At 37.5% G+C, this 22191-nt stretch overlaps 1 pseudogene; it reads right to left on the minus strand.

The window, feature by feature from the left end:
• Positions 1-228: 228 nt before the first annotated feature.
• Positions 229-22191, minus strand: part of LOC131398885 (aldo-keto reductase family 1 member C15-like) — a 45551-nt pseudogene continuing 23588 nt past the window's right edge.

The raw sequence follows: 22191 nt of genomic DNA on the forward strand, positions 1-22191 counted from the left end.
AGACTGGAGTAGGTAAAGAGTCTTTACTGGAAAAAATCTTTAATTTTTACAGAAAGTGAGAAAAATTGAGTGCCTTTCCTTCCTGACTTAAGTCTAGCTGAGTATGAGTTGCTAAGCAGCATGGATTGAACCCATGCTGATATGTCTAATCACCAACATCTGAGACATTTCCCACCTCATTATCTGCATACAGGGCTTCTGGTAGAAGTCAGAACAAAGATCTCCATGTTAATATTCATCAGAAAATGGATACTCAGGGTGGTCAGCAAAACTAAAATGAGATAGAACAATGCATCATATGGGTTTAATGATTCTGTTTCTAGGATGATAGAGAAGTGATTTCCGTGGAGCTGTCATTAAGGTAAAGTTAAACATTTTATTTCCTGACAGGTTGTGAAGTTTCCCTCTCTTTCTTTCACAAACATGACTTTCCAACAATTAAAAAAATAATAATAATTAAATTGACTAGTATTCCCTGCTCAAAACTTTATATGCAGAACACACAGAGTCAAATAATAAAATATGTTCCTCTCCCTAGCCACATCTGTCAATAAAGCAGCATGATATCCTATTGTTTCTTATTTCAAATCCTTGGTAGAAGAAGAGATCAATTCTGTCTTGTTTTGCACAGGACAAGTCCAGCCACTCGCTCAGCACTAATAAATACTTTAGGTTGATATAGGTTATTGATAGCAATTTCAGTTCCATTTTTAAATTTATTAATTATTTACTAACTTCCCACCACATACCACATATCAAGTTAGATTCAGAAATTGAAAGGATGTCATGAAAACATTTGGCCCCATCTCCAAAGATCTTACTGAACAGTGAGGAGATTACTAGACAGTAATAACCCAAAATAGACAGTGATAGAAAAATGGTGGCTTATTATTAAAATATCTAATTTATTGGGAGAATTACTGATTGTTTACCTCTCTCTCTTTCTATCTTCATTATTTCCCTATCTTATTCTTCATTTGCCTCTTTATTAATAAATATATTAGCAAGGATAATAATACATCTACCAAATTTTGAGTATTCACAACTTGCCATTATGCTAATCCCTTTCCATACATTATCATATTTATTACTATTTTGAATTAAAATTCTCACAAGCAAAAGGAATGTGCATTCTTCCCTTTCCCTCGCTTAAAATGGAGGTCCTTTCTCAAAATTCCAGAACCTTAGATCATGAAGCAATAGTAAAGATCCTTTGGAGATTGTAAATTCTCTCCAGCAGTGGTGCTTTTGCCTCCACACTCCTCCTTTGGTTTAAATCTCTCTTCTTGAAAACTTTGTCCTCTGCATTGAGATCTCCACATTTCAGAAAACACAAACCAAGAATTCCTATGGACCCCACAAGGCCAACCTTTCTGGAGGGAAATTCAGTATTTGGGTTCTGAACAAACATGCAATGAAAAGGAAAGGAGAGGTCTGGAACCTTATGATGGAGTTAAAATTGGCAGCATCTCATGAAGATTCCATAAGGAGTTGATGAGCTATCTTGCATGGACCACAATCTTGATGGAGAAGCCTTTAATCTCACAAAAAATTGAGAATTTGGGAGAAGAGGATGATAAACACAGTTTTGGAAACATTGAATTATGCTACACTGGTGATATCCACAGTCTATGTCCACTAGATTGTTGTAGAAACGGGAGGCCTACATGGACGATGTAGAGTCAGCAATGATATCGAGCTTCTTGGACAGTTACACAGAGTCATGAGGGCAGGATATATGTCTGTAAGTGCAAGCTGATCCTAGTCCACTCACCCTGTTGATGTGTCAGTGAACAAAGCTTTGGAGTGAGTCTGGGATGAGATTCCAGAAAGCATCTGTTTTATCTCTGACTCAAACTGGCCTCTGTCTTCCTGGCATTGAGATACAGTTTAACAATCAACATACATTCATTATCAGAAAATAAATTGAGGCAAATATATTTACCAAAGTCATACGTGAAAATGTCCATATTGAAGATTTTGGTTTAGGTCATCTAGGACATTCACGTCCTCTGAAGTCAACTGGAATTAAAAAACCTATCACAGAAGTGGAAAGATTTTTGTGACTGTTTGGAAAGCATAATTGCCAATCTGGAAAATCTAAGCAAATCAGAATGAATGGTGCACAGGCGATACTCAAAATGTCTTCAAAGTTTTCAAATGTTTTTAAAGATATCAAGCAAAATACTCAAGTGGTAATAAATATCAGGCATAAAATGAAGTAGAAATCCATCCCTAGATATGATATACTGAAACTGTGTAAGACTGCAGACAAAGAGGAGATCTTTAAAAGTGCTGAGGGAACAAAGCTGACAGTATTCAAAGAGATAGGGTCAGGTACTTGAAAGATCCAGAATAATCTAGAGATAAATTTTAAAACACGTAATATAATTTAGTAATTTTGTTGAAGACAGATGGGTTTCTATATCCCATCAATGAACAGTCAGAATGTGAGAAAATTTTTTTCAAGATAATTAAAACCAATGATTGCCCAAATACTAATGATATCATGTTCAAAGGACACAGAAACTGACTTGAAGAGGACGTTACTGTTTAAATGTGGAGCACTTTAAGCAACAAAAGTAATGTTAGTAATGGCTAATATTTTGAAGCAAATAAATCCATCAATCCATAATAATACTCCAAGACTGTGAAAGAGCAGTTGGAAAGATAGATAATAGATAGATAGATAGATAGATAGATAGATAGGCAGATAGATAGATAGATAGGCAAAATTTCAACAATTTCACAATTGATGAATCTAGGTAAGGCATTTATTGCATTATTCTTTCAACTTTTCAGTACATTTGAAAATCCTCAAAATAAATGTTGGGAAAAATATTCAAAAGGATATCAAACTTAGATATCCTCTGTTAGAATAAATCTAACAAAAGTATCATGTAAATTCCTTTCTGGAGAAAGTTATAAAATTTATTAAATATACATGAAGATCACCTAAGTAATTAAAAATTCATATCATAGTCATAGATTGGAAGTCTCAATATTGCAAAGAAGTCAATTTTCTCCAAATTGATCTACTGTTTCAATGCAATATGAAACAGACACTCTTATTTTTTGTGGAAGTTGATAAGTGATACTATATTTTACATGAAAGAACAACTAGCCAAAAAATAGCAATGTCATTCTTAAAGAAGAAAAAGGATTGAAGAAAAAATTTTACCATTCTGAAAAGACTTATTTTCCACTAGGAGATGACATTACAGAAAAGAAAGCTGCTGAATAGAAGAGAACGGAGAGATTGACTGAGGGACGTTTGATACATGCCATAGAAGACAATGAAAATCTGTGGGAAAATAAGGACATTTGGATTTTCATTTAAGCATATATATCTTGGGGTCCATTTTCACATCATATTAAAAAATCATCGAATTTTATTGGAGACCCAAATTTGAATGAAAAGACAAAAATGTTTTTGCAAGATTCTCTACCCTTTGAAGCTGGCCTGACTTGTAACTTGCACTGGACAACAAAATTTGACATAAGCAGTGGTGGGTCCTTTCTGAGCCTATACATGAAAAGGCATTGCAAGCACCCACTCACTGCCTTGGGGTCATGCCACTGTCATGAGATGAAGAACAGGTTAGTTGGCCTTAGTCTAGCCAACTATATGAAAAATTATATGGAACAGAGTTTATGCACCTCTGACAACAGCCAAATCAACCTCCTAAAGCAAAGCTGCCTGGTTGCTCTGCATTTCACTGCAAATACATGAGAGAGCCCAGCCAAGAACAGAACTGCACTGGGCAATAAAATTTGCCAGAAGCGGTAGTGACAGGCTAATTGTCAGGCTAATGGTCAAACAAGAGAATCGTGAGCTAAAAAAATGGCTTTTGTAGGAAAACTCTAATTTGAGTATAACTTGTTATACAGCTATAGCTAACGGTAAAATAATGGTCTCCTACACATAAAAAAAGACAGACAACTTAATGAAAATGGAGAAAGACTTGAACAGACACTTCACAAAAGTGGAAACTCAAGGAGAATAAATACATGAAAATGAAACTACATTAGTATTCAAGGAAATGCAAACCAAAACCACAGTGATTTGGAGACTGAAGATCATTGCTACTGTCTGAATGTTTGCGTGCCTCCAAAATCATATGTTGGAAACCTAACCCTACCTGTGATGGTATTAGATAGTGGGGCCCTCCAGCCATGATTAGAGCATGACAGTGGATCTCTCTTGAATAAGATTAATGCCCTCATAAAAAAGACCTGAAAAAGACCCTTGCCCATTCTACTCTCTTAAGATACAAAGAGAAGTCATGGCCAAGAAGAGAGCACTCACCCATCATGCTGACAACATGATCTCAGACTTCTAGCCTCTAGAAGTGTGAGAAATACATTTCTATTGTTCATAAGCAACCTAGTCTGTGATATTTTGTTATAGCAGCCCAAATGGCCTAAGAAAACAACATAATCCAATTCCCTCATTTTAGAATGAAGAAAATGAGATTCACTTGCACAGAGCTACAGAGTACATTGCAGACTTAATGCAGGATCTAAAACCGCTGCTTTCTGTCCAATCCGAATTCCATCCAATCATGCAGCCTCCTCTGTTGCCATAGTAGGAGAAAACTGGTGGGAACACACATAAGGCTTAATGCGTGGGAAATAACAGATAACCATCCTGACCCAAAGACATCTTGAGAGCCTTACATAGAAGAACCCATGTGAAGGATATTCTTTAGAAGCCCTGTGCCTACAGCCTCACTCATCACCTGCATGTTCTCTTTGATCCGCTTCTCATTGTAACTCTTGGGCAGGAACACAACCCCACGCTGTAGCTGGTAGCGAAATGCAATCAGTGCTGGAGTTCGCTCATACTTTTTTGCCATGGCACAAAGAACTGGATCATCCAAGAGAACTGGGGAGCTCTGGTCTACCCTGGAAGGAAATGCAAAAATGCTGAAGATCTGAGACTCAGTATTCAGTTTGTTAGGAGGATTCCCAAACAGACTAAATAGGTCCACTCTAGACCAGTGCTTCTCCAAAGGTGGTCCCTGGACCAGCAGCATCAGTATCATGTGGGATCCCGTTAGGAAGGCAAATTCCATGATTTCACCCAGGACCACCTGATTCATAAATTCATGTGTGGCCCTTAGAAGTCTGTGTTTGCACAGCCTTCCAGGTCATTTTGATATATGCTTGAGTTCAGCCCAATGCTTCCAAATTCATGGATCTTTTTCTCTTGTACTTCTCAGTGGCTGTTTTTCTTCTCTGATCAAAGTAAGAACAAGAGTATGAAAGGAGAAAGAAAAAAGAAAAGAATGGGATAGGTTTTATTTTAACTTTTATATAGTATTGATAAAAATTGAGTAGTCCTAAAATGAGAACTGTTCATTTTATTATCTCTTATACTATGCAATATTCCTATAGAAGTTTACAAAAATGATTCTGATTGTAATTCTTTCTATCATGATGAACTTGGGAGTTACATATTATTATCCTGATTTTAGAGATAAAGTAAGTGAGGCTTAGAGAATGTATCACTAAAAATGTGTTAATTAGTTAATAAATATCAAAATCATTATTAATCTTATGTCTTTTGTCTCAATTTTTGGATTAAATATACATTTACAGCAGACATTTGTTATTGATTAATCTACAACCAGACACACGTAATGTAAGAGTATTGACTGGGTGATGAGACTATAAAGGAGAAGGATTCTTTCTGTCCTTCCCCTCTTTTCCCAAGCAAGTTGACAGATAATTCCAAAAACTGAATATAGTATGATTAAAAATATTTCATTAAAAATGTTTTAGATAAACTCTTTGTTTTCTTTTTTTTTAAATTTTTTGTTTATTGCAGTAACATTGGTTTATAACATTGTAAAAATTTCATGTGTACATCATTATACTTCTATTTCTGCATAAATTACATCATGTTCACCCTCCCATCAAGGGACGAATGGATAAAGAAGATGTGGTATATAAACTCTTTGTTTTCTTCATTACCATCCTCTTATACTTTGGGATCCCAAAGCACTATAGAAAACTAGGACAATATCTTTTGACTTGCAGAAATCCAATAGTTTGCTCTGGTTGAGATAAGGATGACATTCAACCTGTAGAATGACAAGACAGAAAAATGTCAGATTATAGGAATGGCAGTATTATATGAAATAGAAAGTTTAAAGGAGAAAAAAGCTGAATAGAAAACTTTTCAGTATTCAATTTAAACTGGCAATATCGATATCAAGTAATAATTTTAAAAAATAATTATTATATCTCTGTTTCCTGAAAGGACAAAAAAAAAAAAAAAGTGATGTTCCTGAGAACAAGCAACTCTATGGACCAGATCTTGGTTAGTCAATAACCTTGTACACTACAAGGAGACGTGGATAAATCCAGATCTGGAACAGGAAGAGAACAGTTTGATCCTTGGACATCAAATTGTGCCAGAAAGCAAGAAATTCCTCAAAGACTGAGGAAAGGATGTCTAAAGGACAAAAGGATCCGTTTGATGGGCATCCATCTGGTGACATTCAGGTATATTTGAGCGTCAAAAAGAATGATGAGTAAAAGCAACTATTACACATAGAGTAAATAAAAATCCATGAGTCTGTAGTGACGGAAGAGCAAAAATAATAGTTCCCACTGATAGTGATTATTACAGTAAGTGTTTTATCATAACATTGATAATTAAACAGAAGGAATTAAGCTTTTACCCTGCCTTCTAGGAATAACCATATTTTATCCTAACTTGGTGAGGGAATGTTGTTTTTACCATAAAACATCAGGTAGGAAAATTAAAAAAGAGTGTTTAAAATTGAAAATGATTCTTTACAAATCCCAATAACTAATTCAGTGTAAAATCATTGATGGCAACTCAAACATTTTGTGAAAATTTGGGGGCAACGTGCCTTCCCCTGGTGACAATTATCACCCAACAGGTTGCTAGGTAATTTCAAAGGGGAAAATACACATTTACTTGGCTACCACTAGTTTGATCAAGAAAATAAAACTAACATCTCACATAGTAGGACAACTTGTCATGATGGGCTCCCTACTAGAGAGCAATTTGAGGGACACAGAATGCAAAGAACATTTTCTTGCCAAAAATGTGTAACCTTAATATAATAAGGCATTCAGATCTAACTTCTAATTTACAGAAACTTTGAACAGAGAAACAAGTTAATAAACATCACTAGATAACAATTGGATAAATTCAGAATATTCGACATAAACCCATCTGGAGGGCATGGTAAAAAAAAAAAAAGGGAGGGGGGATTGAGAAACCATTCCAGGATAAGAGTGCTTAAGAAACATGCATCAAAGTAATATGTGAAACACCATCAGCTTCTGATTTCAGTGGAAGGTCTATGAAAGACATTAGGAAGACCATATATATGATTTAATATTAATTGGACACTAGACATTAAGCTTTCTGAGGTCTGTGGGGGTGAATAGTGATCTTTACAGCTTACTTAGAAGAGGGTCAGCAAAATATTACATATATCTATGCTGATAGATCCACATATATATATATATATATATATATATATATTTGGCAACATGGCAAAATGTGAAAAATTTTAGATATAGGAGGGAAAACATGGATGTTCTCTATTGTACTCTTAACTTTTCTGAATATCTGAAAATTTTCATAATAAAAGTTAGGAATAAAACTAATGCTAGAATCACATGAATTTTTTAGCATTTATAATTGAAAATCAATAGTGCGGTATCACTATATCTCAAATTGTTGAGTTTTATAAACCACATTTTTGAACCGAAAATGCCTACTCCTTGACTCCAAGTTATACTTTGAGGACATTATGGTAAATGAAATAAGACAGTCACAGAAGGACAGTACTAGATAATACCAGTTATGTGAGGAACCTAAAATATTCAAAATTGTAGAATCAGCAGAATGGTGGTCGCCAGTGGCTGGGAGGAGGGAGATATCGGGAGCTGCTAATTGTGGGCATGAAGTCTCAATTATGCAAGATGAATAAGTTCTAGAGATCTGCTGTATAACATTATCCCCAAAGTTAATAATATTGTATTATATTGTACACTTAAAAATTTAAGAGGCCAGCCCAGTGGCACAAGCGGTTAAGTGCGCGCACCCCACTGCGGCGGCCCAGGGTTCGCCGGTTTGGATCCTGGGCACATACCAACTCACCGCTTGGCAAGCCATGTTGTGGCGGTGTCCCATATAAAGTGGAGGAAGATGGGCATGGATATTAGCCCACGGCCAGTCTTCCTCAGCAAAAAGAGGAGGATTGGCAGATGTTAGCTCAGGGCCCATCTTCCTTACAAAAAAAAATATAAATAAATAAAGTGTTAAACAAAAAAATAACCTGCCAATCAAGAATTCTATATCACACAAAAATGTCCTTCAAAAATGAGGGAGTAATTAAAACAATATCCGATAAAAAAAGCTGAAATAGTTCCTTACCATTAGAAATGCCGTGGGCCGGCCCGGTGGCTTAGCTGTTAAGTGCACGCACTCCACTACTGGTGGCCCAGGTTAGGAACCCGGGCAAGCACCAACGCACTGCTTCTCTGGCCATGCTGCGGCCTCATCCCACATACAGCAACTAGAAGGATGTGCACCTATGACATACAGCTATCTACTGGGGCTTTGGGGAAAAAAAAAAGGGAGGAGGATTGGCAATAGATGTTAGCTCAGAGCCTGTCTTCCTCAGCAAAAAGAAAGAGGAGGATTAGCATTGTTGTTAACTCAGGGCTGATCTTCCTCACAAAACAAACAAACAAACAAAAAAAAGAAATGCCCTACAAGAAATGTAAAGGGAATCATTTAGGTTCAAATGAAAGGACACTAGACAGTAATTGAAAGCCATACGAAGATATAAAGACTTCCAGTAAGGTAACTATATGGGCAAACATAAAATCACGTACTTTTGTAATTTTGGTTTGTAACCGTGCTTTTTAATTTCTACAAGATTTAAAATAAGATTGCATAAAATTAATTATACATCCATGTTAATATGTACACAATGTATAAAGATGAATTTAGTGACATCAATAACATTAATTGGGAGAGTGTATCAGAGTTGTATAGCAGTAGAGTATTTGCATGGCTTTGCAGTTAAATAGGTATCAATTCAAAATATACCATTATAACTTTACAATGTTATTTGTAATGCCCATGTAATGCCAAGAAAATAACAATAGAATATACACAATTGAAAATGAGAAGAGAATCAAAATATGTCATAACCAAAAATTATCTACACAAAAAGGAAGATAGTAATGGTGGAAATAAGGAACTTAATTCATGTAGAAAATAATAAAAATGTAAGTCTTTCTCTATCGGTAATTACTTTACATGTAAAAAAACTCCCTGAATCAAAAGGTATAGACTGGAAGAATGGATTAAAACAAACAAACAAAAAAAAAACAGAATTCAATATATATTCTCTATAATCTAGTCACTTTGGATCTAAGGACACAAATAGTTTGAAAGAGAAAGATGGTAAAGAATATTCCATGTATATAGTAACCAAAAGAGAGCTGGCATGGCTATACCAGTAACAGATAGAAACAATTTAAGACAAAAATTCTGACAAGAGAGAAAAGGATATTAAATATTGATAAAAGGGTCATTCCAACCAAGAATGTAAAACAATTATAAACATATATATACTGAACATCAGGGCTTCAAAATATATTAAACCCACAATGACAGAATTGAAGGGACAAATAGACACAACTACAAAACTAGTTGGAAACTTCAATAACCCAGTTTCAATAATGGATAAAAAAACCAGACAGAAGATCGATAAGGAAATAGATACAGAGTACTATGCACAATTATATGCCAAAAAATTCAAAAGTCCTGTTGAAATGGGGACTCCCTAGAAACACATAGCCTACAAAAACTGAATCATAAAGGAATAGAAAACCAGGGTAGAACTATAACTATTAAGGATATTGAATCAATAATTAAGACGTCGCTCCCCAAAAAACCCCAGGACAAGATGGCTTCACAAGTGAATTCCTCCAAGTCTTTAAAGCAGAATTAACAATAATCATTTTTAACTCTTGTAAACAGGTAAGAAGGCAGAACACATTCTAACTCATTCTAGGAGGCCCGCATTACCCTGATACAAAGCCAGACAAAGATACTACAAAAAAATAAACTAAAGATAAATATTGCATATGATTTGAGAATTAAAGTCTCTCAAAAAAAAATACTAGAAAACTAAATTCAGCAGCACATGAAAAATTTTATACCAGGACAAAGTGGGATTCGTTCCTGGAATGCAATGACATTTCAACACACAAAAATTACTAAATACAATACACCACATCAACAGGATGAAGGAAAAGCCACATGATCATCTCAGTTCATGTGGAAAAACCACTTGACGAAACTCAACACTCTTCCATGATAAAAAACACACAATAACCTAGAAAGAGAAAGAATCTTCCTGAACATAATGAAGCCCATATATGAAAAACCCCTAACTAACATCATACTCAATGGTGAAAGACTGAAAGCATTTCCCCTTAAGATAATAATGTAAAAAATGTGCCTGCTTTTGCCTCTCACAGTCAGCATGATCTTGAAAGTTCCAGACATAGTAACAGGATAAGAAAAGGAAATAATAGGTATCCAAAATGGGAAGTAAAAAATAAAACTATCTCTGTTCCAAAGTGATGTGTATATCATATGTAGAAAACCCTAAAGATCAAACAACAAATTGCTGGAACTAACAAACAATTTCAGCAAAAATGCAGGATCCAAAATAAAAACAGAAAAATCAATTGCATTTCTATACACTAACAATGTACAATCTGGGAAGGAAATATTTTTAAAAATTCCATTCGTAATAACATTAAAAAGAATAAAATAGGAGTAACTCAAGCAAGGAGGCAAAAGACATGTAAAATCAAAATTACAAAAAGCTGTTTAAAGAAATTAAAGACAACTCAAATATATGGAAAGACAATCATGTTCATAAATGAAAGACTTAATATTAGGATGGAAATATTTACCAAAGTGATTTACACATTCATTGCCATGTGTATCTCCTCTCTTCTCACAGTGAATCTCCTAGACCCACATGTGATGACCCTACTGAGAGCCACCAGGTTAGAAGTTCCTAAGATTATTCATCATCAGTGAGGAGGTTGTCCAGAATTGAGTGGCCCCAGTGACTACCTGAAATTGGGGATGTTCGGGATTTGCCCCGTGATCTCAATTATGGAGACCACAAATTGATGATACTGAGATCAAGAATATACTAGTTAGAATTCCACAGCCTGACCTTCCCTTGTGCCCTCTCTGATTGTAGATGTTATTTGAATTTCACCTGCTGAATTTTCTGCCTTAGTCAGCCCTCTGATTATTCAACTTCCCTGCCATCTGTCCCACTGAAGTCATTCATTCAATTAGCAGATGTCCAGTCAGAATGTTGTTAAATTTTAGTATCCAGACACAATCAAGGAGAATTATACTGATGCTAGTAGCAGTTTGGGGTTACCTGTTTCTCCTTTTTAAGGAATTTAACATCCCCTTATGCAATGGGTTCTTGTCTGACCATAACTCTGTTATAACCTTTCATCCCGTCACACTGCATTCTGAGTATTAGCTTCTGAATAAACATGGGAAGGATGAACTGGTTGAGATGAGGTCCTAACATGACAAACACTATACTTATTATAGTGTTGAAATATAAGTATTGAATGTGTGTGGATTAATATTTAAATTATTTCTATCTTTCTCTAGTCCTTCACAGACCTGAGTCATGTTCGGTTCTCCATGATTTGAGAAGGGAGAGTAGTTGTTCTCTTAATTAATTCCTGAAAAGAAAGAAAGATCAAAGTTTCTGTTTTCCTTCTTTTCTCTGGAATTTTAGTGGGATAAAGCAGACTTGCTCCTAGTTAGCAATATTGATAGGTGGGTCTCAAACATGAAACACAGACAAGAGGATATTTTAGGACTGCCCTATAAATAGTGAATATCAGTTAACTACATGCAAGAGTGAGAATAGAATAGTATTAGGTGTAATTTCTAATAGAATAGAATAGGTGGAATTACAGCTTTAGTGAAGATGAAGAAATAAGTTCAGTTTCCAGAACTGCAACCTCCGAAAGAGAACAGTTGTGGCTTTGGGGGAACTAGTAGGAAGCTACTCTGCCACTCTCATTGTCACTGCCAAGGTCGGAGACACACAGCCTGCTCCAACTAAGCAAAGCACCACAAGTGACCCCTCACACCCCAGTGCTATGGAACCACGTTCTTAACTAGTAAGATTTGGATCTCATCCCAACCAGTGCTCCCTTCCTATATTTATTCAGAACCTAATACTCAAATGCAATGGGACTTTGGCAAAGGTTAGATCAGAGAATGGTCAGACAATAGCCCACTGTATCAAGAATATTAAATTCCTGAAAAAAGAAAAGCAGGAAATGTCTTAACAAAAATACATGGTAAGCATTGTTGGACCTCTCTAAACAAAAAACGTACTACTCAAGTCTTTAAAAATGACTTCCAAATACCAGTCTGTGAAAGAGCCATATTCAACTCGCCTCTGAAGCTTTCATAAAAGTTCAAAATCCTGGGCTCACCTGGTCACTTAGGAGAAAACAACCAGGGAGATGACATTGGTTACTTAGAGGTAACAAGATCTGTGTGTGGATTTGGCTTCAGTGTGGACTTGTACTGGAAGAGACCCAGGCTTACAGAGATACCACGAGAACCAAGTTCACCACCACTGAGGACTCTTCCAGCTAGTCAGGACCTCAGTTAGGAGCTACACCCTCCAGTTTGTCTCCAATATGGAAGGTTTCATTACAAACAGTATCACTGTGGTTATCAGGCACTAATGTCACCCCTTCCATAACATGCCTGGTCCCACTTGTGCAGACAAAGAACAAGCAGGGACTGCTAGGACTTTGTGAAATTGTGTGGGTTGTGGGAAGGAAAGGCCTCTTGCAGAGACTGGGATCAGGAGGGAAAGCCTGGGAAACTTAGCAACTTTGGCCTTCACTGGACCCAGACACATAGAGTGAAGGATGGAAGGGGCCTGAGTCTTGGTGTGCTGCTCCTTTGGGGACACTTGGGGCAGGCTCTGACTTGCAGGATAGACTATGCATCACAGAGGACTCAGGCTGGACATTGCCCTGTTAATCCAATGACGAGTTGGAATCATCCAGCCTCCCAAGTTTCACTGGAGAAACTGGTTTGGCTATAGAGGCTTGTGCTTGACCAAGCTGGGTTAATGGAGTTGGTTCAGATTCAAACTTTTCCCAGTTTACACAATCAGGCTGAAGAAGAAAACTGTATGTCAAGGGACCTCAGGATTTCCCAGTCCTGTAGGAGAGGGAGAAGAGGAAGACATTCTTGAGTTATGAATAAGTAACGTTTGTGTTCACCAGTAGATAATTGCTTGATTTTTCTCCTCACTCATTCCCTACAAGAGAATTGTGAGTGTACAGAGAACAGCAAATATTTGCTGAGCAAATGGTATATTGATACGGTTTAAAAAAAAATTATTTTCCAGCAGTACTTGTGCCTAGGAAGTGAGCTGTTTTGTGTAATGAATTATCTGGGGGGAGAGTGGGGTCATGTGGTGTTCTGTGGGAACAAAATAGAGTACACTTGAGCTGAACAGAGGTTTATGGATGTGGAGTGGGGGGCTGAGGGGCTATGCAGATCAAAATTCAGACTGCATTGCTTTGGAAAAGGCAGGAGATAGATGTTGGAGGCTGTATGGGAGGAGGGATGGAAGGGAGGGAGGGTGGAGAGAGGATCTGAGGCAATGTTGTTGCTCTGGGAGGAACTTTGGGGAACAAACAGAGATGTTTAAGGAGATATTTATGAAGTTTGAACTATGACATTCCTAACCCATGGCATTTGAAGTAAAATCTACTTCACTCACTATTGTGTTGTCAGTGGGTTCTGTCTGAAGAACAAAATAGGTCCTGAATGTGACCGCAAGAGGAGTGAAGGAGATGCGGAGGCTCTTTTGGGGATCAATCCCACTACTGTGTCATTTTTTATTTTAAAATCATCCAATACTATTGGAAAACCCTTAGAATCCACTGGGGATCCTGCTCTCAGTGGATGACTCAGCAATTTCCACAGATTGTGAAACTCCTGGCTGGTGCATAGTGCAAGAAGCTGTAAAGAGAAAATTATTAACTTTGACGGCTTTTACAGTTAGGATACAACCAGGTCAAGAAAACTTATGTCAAATTGGCTTAAGTCACACATAAATGTGTTACCCCCATAACAAGAAGTCCATAGGAAGGAACAGCTCTTGCTCAGCCACGGAAGGTCCAGATCTTCCCCGATATTCTCTTGGTTCTTCCTTCTTCTGTGTATTGGCATCATCTTTGGGATGGGTGAAGACAGTACAGCAATTTCAGACATCACAACTCAACAGGACATATCACGTCAAAGGAGAGGAACCATGTGTGTTAAGAAGTGAGAAATTCTCTCTTAGAAGACCCCCAGCACAGTTCCTCTCATGTGTCACTGGCCAGGATTGTGTCACAGTCCTCTTCCCAATGTGATTACATGTCAAGGACAGTAGAGTTAACATGAGTGATCTAAACAAATCATTTGGAGTATAACAGGTGTTGGGAATGCAAACAACTTGACCACTGAAATCATAGTGAGAACCTGATGGTCTTTAGAATAGACATTTCAGATCTTGGCCACACTTAGAACTGCTTGGTGAGCTTTTAATACACAGGGATACCTCGGCTTTACTACTGTCAAATGAATGAGAATCTCTGGTGGGTTTGGGTTCAGGTTCAGATAAAAGGGTCCACATAAAAGCAGAGTAATTGGATTGGTTGTAGAGACATTCGTCCTATATGATTGGTACAAGGAGCAAGTAAGAGGTGAAAAAGCCAGGAGGTTTTACCCAGAACCAATCTGTTTAAAGGAGCAATGTAGAGAGAATGAGTGGAGTCTGATTTAACTTCAGCTTAATTTATTATTTAACCTAATTGAATGTGTAAACTTCTATGGAAACTGAAAGCATGAAAAGGAGAAATAAAGACTCAGTGATCACAATTCTTGATGAATCAATAACTTGATGTTGAATTGAAATGTAGTAGAAACCACAGAGTAAGAGAATTGATTCGGGTGAAGTGTGTTAAAGTTAAGATTTCAGAGATGAAGCAGTTCTAAGAAGTAAATATGGCAATAGTTTCCTCGTGTACTGTAAGTACAAGTAGAAACTCTCAGGAGTTGAGGATGTCAAAACACTGAGAACCTTGAGTTGTCTGCATGAAGGATGATGTCAAGATATCCTGGGAAGGAAGTATAAAACAAAACAGTGAAGTGAGTGTACTGAGAAGTGGGTAAGATGGTACGGTCAAACTTATATCAGCCTTAAAAGGACAGTTTTTTATTAATGTGGCTTTCCACTTGATATCTGAGATGAAAATCTAGAGTTTCAACACTTAGCACCTGGTGATATAATTATTCCTACTAGAAATATTAAGAAACGGGGGCTTAGTTGCTGCACATTAACCACAGAGCTAGTGTAGTAGATTGAATAATGGCTCAAATGCCCTTATTTGAGTCCATGCCCCAATCCTTGAAACCGGTGAATATGTCACCTTGCATGGCAAAAAGGACTTTATGGATGTGATTAAGGATCAAGAGATGGGAGGATTTTCCTAGATTTTCTGAGGAGGCCTAATGTAATCACAAAGTCCTTATAGGTAGGACGTAGGAGGGTTTCAGTCAAAGAGGAGATATGAGGAGAGAAGCATAGATAAGAAATTCGAAGATGCTGTGCAGCTGACTTTGGAGATGGAGGAAGAGTCCATGAGACAAGGAATGAAGTTGTCCTCTAGAAGCTAGAAAAGGCAAGGAAATGGATATTCCCCTAGAGATTCAAGGAATGCAGGCATGCCAATGCTTTTAACTTTAGCCCATTGAACCTGATTTTGAAATGCTGACCTTCAGAAGTATAAGATAATAAATTTTTGTTGTTTCAAGCAAGAAAGCTTATGGTAACCTGTTATGGCAGCAACAGAAAACTAATGCAGACACGATTCCAGCAATTCTCCCCTCCATCTCCTGCATCATTGATTTTCCTCCCTCTTCTAGAACGTTCTAAGAGCACAGGGGCATGCTGTTATTTCTCCTGTCACAGACAATCCTCACTTGACTTAATTTTCTTCTTCAGCAACTGCCAAATTCTGTGGTCCTCTTCATAGCAAATTCTTTGAGATCTGTCTACGTTCTCTAATTGCTCTCTTCCCACAGTTTCTTGAACCCACTCTATTCAGGCTTTTGTCTCCACCATTCTCTCACAACTGCTCCTGACCTTGTTAAGGTCAATTGCCAAATGCAATAGTCCAATTCTTTCCTCATCTTACTTGTCCTGTTAGCAGCATTTGACTCTTCTCCTTGAAACTGTTCCTTCATTTGCCTTCCAAGACAGAACAATCTCCCACTTTCCCTTGTACCTCACTACCCCTCCTTCTCAGCCTCCATTGCAGCTTCCTCAACTTTTTTACAACTTCTTAATGATGGGATCCGTCTTCTCTTCTCTGTCCACACTCACTCATCTAATCTAATTTCTGATCATCTGCCTTTGTGTCTTTAAAATGACAACTATCTTCTGACAAATCCCAAAAATATATCTTTGGTCTAGACCTCTCCTCTCCTCTCGACTTGTATGTCCCACTGTCTACACAGCATCTTCTCCTGGATACCTAACAGACTTCTCAACATACATGTCTAAAATTAAACTCATCATCTTCCCACAAAAATTTGCTTCTCCACATCATCTCCATCTCAGCAAATGGCAACTCCTTCCTTCCAGTTCCACATCTCAAAATGTCTTGAGTCAACTTTGACTGCTTTTTTCCTTTTACCTTATATCCAATATGTAAGAAGGCTTTGTTGTCTCTACTGTTAAAATAGATCCATATTCTGACAACTTCTGGCAACATTGACGGCTCATACCATGGTCAATCCAACATCATCTCTTACCTGAATTTTTGTATAAAACTCTAACAGAGGGGTCTTTTCCCTTTTTTCTTCTTGACATAACCTCCAGAGTGATCCATTTAAAGCATCTCAGCTCATGTAGATATTCTGCAATCATTCTCTATTTCTCTCAGAAAAAAAAGTTAAAGCCTTTTGAAAGCTACATGACATAGCCCACCCCCAATTGTGGATCTGGAACTTATCTTCTACTAGTATGTCCCTTGCTCACTAAATGTCACCAGCATTAGCCTACTTGCTGCCACTTAAGTATTATAGGAACATCTTTCTTCTTGGCCTTAGCATTTTCTGTTCCATCTCCAGGAATACTCTCCACACATCCACTTAGCTCACTCTCTGGTCTCATTCAAATTTTGTTCAAGTGTCATCTTCCCAGTGAACTATTTTCTGACCGTCCTATTTAAAATAACACCTAACAATCCCACTGCCCACCACTACCTCTTTCCCTGCCTGCTTAATTTTTCTCCATATCACTGTGAAGCATCATGTAGGATCTAAGATTCTAACCTGACTTCCAAACTAACAAATTAACCTGAAATGTTTTCATGGAAACTGGTAGAAGGCGTGAAATGTGTGGGTTTGGAGAAGAAGGACACTTCATTACTCACAACAATAGCTATAGCCGAAGTAACAGCATTTTTTCCAGCTTTATTGAAATATAGTTGGCATAAAATATTGTGTAAATTTAAGGTTTACAATGTGATGATTTAATACATGGATATATTGTGAAAATGTTTCCCACATTAAGCTTTGCTGTGTTAGGTCCTTGAGCCCCATTTCTACAGGGTGAAGTGAAGGGACCCACATGACCCCTGAACTTGTAGGTTGACTCACCGGAGGAAAACCTGAGTCCAGGGAACTTGGATGGATTATAGAAGGACTGAGCATCCCTGTTCTTTCTCTGGAGGGAGATGTTTGCTTTATATTACTCGACAGTAAACATACCTTCCATTTCTTTGGAGGGAGGTATCTACTCCTATCCATGTAGGAAACTATCACTATGTTTCAAGACTGTTTGCTGGACCAACTTCTTGAAAAAATAGTGTGGAACGAACCGTAGTCATTGCCTCTGCTTATCAGGCACACAGAATGTGAGACCCTACAGAGTTATCCCCAGCAGGCACTTGCCCATTTCTGACAGCTCGGTACTCCCTACGTCCTTCATGGTCTTCTTCCTCCACCAGCCTGTAGACTCAATGCACTTCTCATCTTAATTTAATTCCTGTCTAGTTTATTCATTGATAACACAAAGTCTGGCTCATAAAGGATGTACAATAAAGATTTTGCTGGATGAAAAAAAGAATCAATGGCAAAATATACCAGAACTAATCAGAATGCCAAAACATAAGCAGGTTATTAAGAAATTAAGTAAATTAATAAGATGTACTGCTTTGCAACAAGCAAAATATAATACTGGAATTTTTAATCATATTTGATAACTTGAGACAGTACTTATGTTAAGCAAAAACAAAGTACACAATCTGTATGTTGAAGATTATTTCAATTTCTAAAGAAACACCCCTGCCCCCACATTTTTATGGGAAAATCATGAAGGAAAATGCACCAAAAGTTCAAGAATTTTTAAGTGGGCTAGTTATAAGTTACTTTCACTCTCTATCCTTTCCCTTTTATTTTTCAACTTTTATGTAATTTGTATGTATTATTTTAATAATCAGGAAATGTAAACATTCTTATTTTGAAGTCTTTATTATTTCATAAAATGTAGAATAAAGAAATGGAAATGAAAAAAAAAGAAAGGCCAGCAGCCTGAAACTATAGACATTGCTTTGAGTGACCTCTACCAAGTACAGAAATCCTCTCCACACTCTTAGAACCAGGAAATCCTGGTAGAGGTCATGGTGGATAGCTCATGAGCAATAACCTTCAGAATATGGATAGTAAGGCTGATCAGCAGCACTGAAAGAGAAGGAATATTAACACATTAACTCTGCCTTCAGACCATCAAAAAGACAATTTCTCTAAGGATGCAGTCAGGATGGGCTGAAAACTAAATTTGCAGCCAGGTCTCACCCTGACACACATACATGGAAGCTCGCAGTCCAGGAGCAACTCCACATGCATGCCCAGTTCCCACATTCCCATGTAGTATAAACAACACAGTGACATGTAATTTGATTTAGATGACAATTCATATTTATTTATATGTAAGAACTACGGCTAAAATGTTGTGGTCATTTCAGCCCTAGGTGTAACTTTTGTCCCTAGCCAATGAAAATGGTCACAGTAAGCATTTTGCTGTTCTTTTTCATGCATTCACTCAATATATACTGAGCATCCTCAACAATCCAAGGTCTCTCCATCAAGGAACTTCTAATCTATTGAGGAGACAAAGGGTACACCTACATAACCATTCCTACAAAGTATCATTAATGTTTTCCGAGTTTATAATTTATGAGAATATTTGTTATTCATTTGTCAGTATTACTGTTGTTTTCTGTTTTTTTTTTTCATGGTCTTATTTTCCTTTTTAAATTTGTCCTTTTCAACTCCATATCATTGAAGAGTGCATTCTGAACAAGTCCATGGGCCAGGCGCTGTTCTGTTGACATAGGTCCACAAAGATGAGTGAGACTAGGCGTTCACAGCCTAATGAAGGAGGTCATAGACTTACACTTAAAAGCCTTTGGGAATAGAACAGTTGCTTTCTCAGAATCACGATATAGTTTTATAAACAAGAAGGAGAATTTTGAGATCTTTCTTTTGGAACTAAACATTTATTTTATAACTAAAATTGTATTCCTCTTTTCTCTAAACTCCCTTCCACACTTCTCAGTGCCATGAGTCTTCTTTCTCTTCATCCTGAGATCCTCCTGCAGTAACTGAACAACTGGAATGCTACGTTTGTGAACAAGGCCAAGTCAAAGGAGGTGAAGGCTTTCAGTGGACAGTCTCCTGAGAGACAAAGGCCACTCTGGAGTAAGCTTTGATTCAAGAAATAGAGCAGTCCAGAGGATCTCATCTTGGCGTGTGCCACTGAGGACACATCAGTCACTAATGTTAGGGTCAATTAATTTCATGATCCATGTATAATTCAGTTTTGCAGGATGACATGGCTGAGAAAATGGGAGTTGTGGTAGGGAAAAAAGGCCAATGAACAGATAAATTTGAAGAAATGGATGGTGTCTTGGAACAGGAATGTCCATTAAGTAGAAAAGCCACTGAATACTTAGGAGAGGAAGTGGAAGCAGGACCATGACATGACTTTCACAGAACCTACGCACATTTGCCTTCGTGGGCCCCCTCCTCCATAAAAAATATTAATGTTACATTTTACTGCTGTGTAAGGATAAAAATGAATAGAATCCAGCCTGGATTCATTATTATGTTGGCACTATTAATATAATCATTTTTCTCCTGATTTGAAAAAGAATTAAAGTTAAACATTTTATAGGCTCCTAAAAGTATAGTGGGCAGTAGGTACTGTGCCTTCCGTGTGGAATGGATAAGTCGGCCCTGTGTGGAAGCTCACCAGACACAGAGACTAGGGGCATAAATGTAGTGAAGTCTCCATGATGCAAACTTTGGCCATTTTACTTATGGCATGTCATGGGTCCTGCTCATGTTTCTGTGGGTCAGAGGCTGATCCCTTGAGTCAACTCTGGTCTGAGTCTACAGGAAGGTCCTGTTTACTCCTACACCAGAAATCAGGCCTGTCTTCCTGATTTAGATAAGCTTAGTTCCTCTGCTAACCTGTATGCTTCAGAAAAAAACCTGTGAAAACAATCTACAGGTCAGTTACAGGAGTAATTGAGCATATCAGAATTTTCTGTTGAGGCCGTCAATTGCTTTCATGTCTTCTGGAGTCAATTCAAAGTAAAAACCCTGTAATGAAGGAGAGGATCACAGTAAACTCTCCCCCGAGGCAGCTGGCTTCTACCTGGGAACTTGAGGACTTTCCAGCTGGATGGAAGAAGGAGAGCGTCCAGGGAAGCCCTCTCTGTGCTCAGCTTCCAGGTGTACTGGACTAAGAACTGTTCTGCCTGTGTTCTCCACCTCTCCTTTCCCACTCCTTCTCCGTCTCTCCACTTCACAGAAGAAAGGCTCACAACTCATCAATCCTCAATCTTTCCAAGTGAATTGCTTTCGACAGAAAGGAAAAATATACCCTTTTTCCAAACAAAGGGAGAGTTGGACAATCTGGACAGAATACCTGCTGACTTTAACAAACTTTAGTCAGATTTTTCCTTCCCTACAACCACCTAGAATTGGACAGCCTTGAATTTGGTAAGTGTTTAAAAAGACTGAACACTCATACAACCAGGTTGTAACCTCTAAATGCCATTTCGTACGAACAGAAATCAAGAGTGCTTAGAAAAAATGGCTGATTACAGCTCTCGGAGAAAAGCCACAAATGGAGCCTAGAACGTCACACGCTCTAGAAAGTGAAGAATATAGGAAAGAAAATGAGGCATGTCAAAGGACTCAGGAACTCACCGGAAGAGGGAATAAAATGGTGACAATTTGATCACCAATAGGAAAGATAACTACATTGAAAGGGAAAACATCATATTTGTTAAAATTTATGAATTCACAATGACATACATATGTGATCAAGTCTTTAGACATAACCTCCAATTTACAGGGGTACAAAACACAGTATCATATAAAACCATATCCCCAGATCAATCAGTAACATCAATTGTGTTGGAAAAGTTGAAGGAAAAAAAGCTTAATTTCTTTCACAAATAAATTGGAGAGAAAGAGAAAAAGAAGGAAGAGGAGGAGAGAAAAAAGAAGGGACATATTTTGAATTATTTTTTATAAATAGATTCTTAGAAATGAAATAACAATGACAAAGCATATAAATATTTGAATGGTCTCTTACAAAATTTTCAAACTGATTTACAACATCACAGTGTTTAAAAAATGGCAGCATTGTGTGCTATTTTTAGAAATTGTTTCTTCTCATTATGATTTCTCTATTTCCTCCCTTTCCATTCCTTTGCTTTCCTCTCCGACTTTTTCTCTCTCCTCTCTGTAACTGCTCCTGTGAGGTTCCATGAGCTCCATGTCATTAAATCCAATAACTGTTTCCATCCCTGTTTGGATTGGCTGCTCCTTAGCAGGGTCCACCCTATGGCTCCTGCAAACATATCCATCTCTCTTCTTTAACTTTGCTGACACCACACTCTCCTCATTTTCTCTCTCCCTGTCCAGCAACTCCTCTTCAATCTCCTAAACAGTGCCTC

The sequence above is a fragment of the Diceros bicornis genome, chromosome 36 (genome assembly GCF_020826845.1).
Source record: "Diceros bicornis minor isolate mBicDic1 chromosome 36, mDicBic1.mat.cur, whole genome shotgun sequence".
In the NCBI taxonomy this organism is placed as follows: Eukaryota; Metazoa; Chordata; class Mammalia; order Perissodactyla; family Rhinocerotidae; genus Diceros; species Diceros bicornis.